Raw genomic sequence first — 5,030 nt, forward strand, 5'->3', positions numbered from 1 at the left:
TATGAAGTATGTTCTAGCTTTATTAATTGTAGGCCTTAACGTAGTGAGTGTCTTGGCCTATTTTGCCAGGCTTCGTGTAAAAGCTGTATTTCTTAGTGTTTAGTAAAAATGCTGACCAAGAGAATTAAACTGGTAAAAGTCTATTGTATTGTTTATATGTGCATATAACGGAAGCTTTTCGTGAGAACAGACTGCTAGGAGATGATGTTCTTGCTAATGCAACATTTTAGTTTTTTTGTGTGTGAGACTGACTTTCGAAGGACAAGAACAATGGAATTCTGACTTGAGTAGAAGCTGCAACAATATTGTTACCCCACAAGCCGGATGATGAGGACATTGCAAGAGGAACCAATCAACAATATGATAACGGAGAAATATTAGAATTCATAGATATGGTATAGTACTTTTATTGGAGAAAGTGTGAACATACGATTAACTGACCAATAGGGAATTAGGGGATAGTTTAAGTGACTTTAATATAACAACGCTAATTCCGGGAGAGACATTCATTTCGACATTTTTAGAGAAGACAGATTATTCTGCCATTGGGTCAGTCCGACATTCTGGCTCCTTGGGCTCATATTTTCCTGACTGAGAGCCTGATGGCTTGCTGATCGACTGATGTCCTGAGGACGAAGAATGATTCTGCTTTGATGACCCATACCGAGCATAGGTATACATCGAAATGTGATTATTATGCATATTTGCTTTTTCTTTCTAAGTACCAACTGCGCTGTTTTGATAGAACCATAGTTAGATGATTTTCCAAATTTACGGTACTAAATTGTTTAGCATGAAGCCCAACATGCTGATGCTAATCTGATGTTAGTTAAGGATTCTCACTAATTGAATTATGATAACAGGGACTAATGCTTGGTGACCTTCTCGGCTGAACTTCATGTACTTCATTACGTTGACGCAGCTGACTTTGCTATTGATTTGCACCGTAGCTTTAGAATGTGTTGTAGTTCAAGCTTTGGTTAGATTGCATTTCTTCCGCCACTTTGGACAACCAGTGTTGTTTCTGTATGTGTTTCGTTTGATGTTGAGATTAATCTACATGACCTTAGCATTATTAATATAGGGAAATAAACATTCTAAACTTTTACTAAAGGTGTAGTTATTCATGACTGAAAGGTCATGGTGCGTGACAATTACTGACTCCAATGATTATTGATTTTATTGATTACTAGTGATTGTCGATTATTGTGTATTGATTATTGATTATGTACTGGAGCTATGGTAAGAACTTCTTAATTGCGAGTCAAAAGGTTCATCGACCTATTCGCGTCCCCTTGTAAGTTTACTTATTAAGGTCAGGCGCGCTAACAGTGGTACCGGCACATGTCTGGGTACTGTTGGGATGGTTGCAATGATATTGTGCGCTGTAAGATGCAGCACACATGTGTTTGGGCAATGAGGCAGGGCAGTTGCAAGGTGTTACTGCAAGGGACACCACCATGACGTAACCCCAGGAATGGTATTGACTGACTTCCTAGTCTCTGATGTCTTGGTCGTGTTGGTAGAGTTAATTTGACTATATGCGAGGGATGTTGTTAGGAGACAACCAGAGGCACAGTCATTAGACATGCCATCCATCCCATGTACTACATATGTACATGTAGGTATTTAGCCCTGGTGATTGACATATGTCCAGGTTGTGTATGTGTTGTGGTGCATGGCACTACTAAGGCGAAGGTACATTTATAGCTTACGTCAGCATGGTGCTACTTGCTTCATGTGCAATGTGTCCCTCTGCGCTCCTTTGACATGCATTGAGTGTGTCCTATGTGGCTCCCCCTTCTTGCACTTAACAATTTAACATTAATTTCCCCATATCCGACTTACCCTGCATTTGTGGTGTTTCCTGGTAGTCTGCCCTGTCCTGCGATTCCAATGACCAGTTCCTCCGGGATGACTTCTGCAACCATCTCCTCCATCTCGTCCAGGTCCTCTTGTGGTGCTGGACTACCACCTCCAGTTTGCAGTGCTGCCTTCCTGTGCGATGCCATTTTTGTCTTTCTCCTTCGCTTGCAGTCCTGCGAGCGTTTCTTGCACTCAGTTACGGTTCTCCTCACCTCTGTCACACTGTTAATCTTGTCTACTATCTGCTGCCAGATTGCCTCTCTCCTTCCAATTGCCAATTTTGAGGTGACGAAGAGTTGATGTTGATGCTCCGTCACCTCTCTCATCAGAATTTCATACTCCTCCGCACTGAAACAACACTTTCTCTTTTTCTTCTTCCTCCCCTGGGTTGTTTGTCCTTCTGGCTGGTTCCTGGTTAATTTAGGTCACCCTGGGGTCTCTCCTGGCTTTCTGGCTCCATTTTGCCTCTCCTTTGCACTGTTTTGTGCATTGGTGTCTAAAGTTGACGCTATCGCTGTAAAAAATGGTGCATTTCCATTTTGCAACATGTTTATGTGTCTTAAAACAGGTTAGAGTCATTTTTCCGACGTTAACATAATTTTGCATTACCACAAGGCGCAATGGTTAACTTCACAAATGTTGACTCTAACCTATTATTAGAACCACCCACCGTCATAATATAAATATGAACCCCAGGTGGCGTTAAAATATGGTGCTATCCAGCACTAGTCTTTTTGACGCAGAACTTTGTTTGCACAGTTTTGCGTCAAAAAGTATAAATCTGGCACTAAGTCATAGGTCACGTGACAGGAAAGGCTGCACCACAATAGTTTCCCTGCTCAAGTCATAATGTCGGCTCCTTTAACTCTGCACATTTTGAATGGTGCCTCACATGGGCTTTTGTGAGGACTAGTGGCACCCAAGAAGAGGACTTTTATATGCCTACGTCAAAGCATGCTTGCTCGCTCATTGCTATTCTTTCCGAGACAATGAATGAACCAGTGTGTCTTGTACTTGAAGCCTATAAGGCTGCATCAGCTGCTGTAACAAATCAAGTATTGACAAAGAGGAACGAGTTAGAGCTATTGGTATTGTAAATTCTTAACTGGACTTTTCTTGACACATCAATTGAAAATGAAAATTAAAACAGATGTATAAGCGAGCCAATTCAAAGCGCCACAGCCCCCATGAGCATGAGCACGAGGGAGAGACACAAAAGGAAAAAGATGTTTGCTCGCAGTCAAACGTATCGGCAAACGTGCAATTATACATATAACAGGGTTGGTGTCCAAGGCAGTAACAAAACCGCCCCACGGAGGGACAAACGAAAAGCATTTACCAATGATAACAAAGGATTTTTGAAAGGCAAGCTCATTAACGAGTAATAGTGATGGGCGTGCGGTGGGCGTGGTTAAAAGCCCACAGATAGATTACAACAGGTCAAAGCACTTGTGCGCTCGACCTAATGAATAAGTTAGGCACGTCCAGCGCTAGGTTCATCATATCACTTTTTTCCAAAAGCATTGATGAAGCCAATAGGTCTCACCGATGCAAGACCTATTGGCTTTGTCAATCTTTTTTGCCATGTTGTATGGCTGTGCGGCTGCTGTACAGCATGGTTCATAATAAAATAAAATAAAAAAGCGCTGTGATGGAGCAAGTGTTGACTGCGCCATAGTACCTTTTTTTTTACTTTCAGCAATATTGCATAGCAGCCACGCTGCTGTACATGGCTCTTGCATAAGTACTACCTACTGGTTTTGCTATTGCTTGTGGTTTTTAGGCAAGGGTTGATTAAGTGATTTTCCCAGGATCACAGGAGGTCAATTATGCTAGATTCAGGCCCATATTTATACTTTTTGACGCAAACCAGCGCCAGCAAAAATCATGCCTCAAACCGACTTGCGCCATTTTTTTAAGCACAACCCTCATTGAAATGACTCCAGTCTTAGCAAAGACAGGAATCAAGCCCCCTTGCCCAATGGCCATGCCCAGGGGACTTCTGTCCCCTGAGCATGGTCGTTGGGCACAGTGGCATGTAGGGGGTCCCAAATTAGGCCCCCCAATGCCACTATAATTTTTTTTTTAAATACTTACCTCAACTTACCTGTACTTACCTGGGATGGGTCCCCCCCATCCATGGGTGTCCTCCAGGGGTGGGCGAGGGTGGCAGGGGGTGTCCCTGAGGGCAGGCAGGGGAGGGCACCTCTGGACTCCTTTGGAGCCCACAGGTCCCTTAACACCTGCCCTGACCCAGGCGTTAAAAAACGGCGCACATCAGGCTGTGCGCCATTTTTTAAGGCCCACCTCCTCCTGTGCGTCAAAATGAAGCCATAAAGTCATTTTTGGGGCGGGAACGCCTACCTTGCATGTCATTAATGCAAGGCAGTTTCAAGCATCCAAGAAATGACGCACACGTCCGCAGGGTCGGGCGTCAGAGTTTAAATATGGGGCAAGGTTTGCACCGAATGTGCGTCAAGATAATTCAGCGCAAACAGAGTATAAATATGCCCCTCAATCTTTATTCATCAGTTTCAAAGTCGTGGCATGATCTAAATAAATATACATACATTTGACACACACACATATATGTTTATAATATATATTTTAACAGACCTTTACAATTAAGTCAAAGAAGATATTTGAATAATATTTCAATAATCAATGAGAAAAAATAAAGAGCTGATCCAGAAATAAAACACAAATTGGACAGTTAAATGTTTTATTTCTCAACTGACTTTCCCGTATCTGTTTTCATAGAAAGTTTGAACTTGAAAATTCAATAAGAATTTCTATCACTCAATACATTTTTTTAACTGTATAAGGGTAACCCTACTCTTCGTAAGGCTTTCAAAAATTGAATGAAACTCTTAAATGTTCCTCTCCACGGTAATCTTTAGTAAAAGGCGAAAGATTTATTCGATTTGAAGAGAAACCAGAGTATGCTAATGGCAGCCGCCGACTATTGCGCCGGGAAACACCGTTCCACAGACTATCAGGGCGACTAGGTTTACTAAGGTCATCATAGAAAACCCTTCGAAATAGAACCAAGTTATAATAATAGTTGTAATACTTTACACTGATAAAACACTTGTTGCCACAGAAAGAAACAAGCGGAGAGCCCAGCAGTGAGAGGAATTATGGGTATGCAAATTTTGTCGCAG

The 5,030-nt window shown here is 42.1% G+C and overlaps 1 non-coding gene across 1 annotated transcript; it reads right to left on the minus strand.

The window, feature by feature from the left end:
* Nucleotides 1–4,694: 4,694 nt before the first annotated feature.
* Nucleotides 4,695–4,810, minus strand: LOC138286800 (U5 spliceosomal RNA). Its single transcript, XR_011202076.1, has one exon. It is a non-coding gene; the product is annotated as a U5 spliceosomal RNA (small nuclear RNA).
* Nucleotides 4,811–5,030: the final 220 nt, after the last annotated feature.

The sequence above is a fragment of the Pleurodeles waltl genome, chromosome 3_2 (assembly GCF_031143425.1).
Source record: "Pleurodeles waltl isolate 20211129_DDA chromosome 3_2, aPleWal1.hap1.20221129, whole genome shotgun sequence".
NCBI classification, from domain to species: Eukaryota; Metazoa; Chordata; class Amphibia; order Caudata; family Salamandridae; genus Pleurodeles; species Pleurodeles waltl.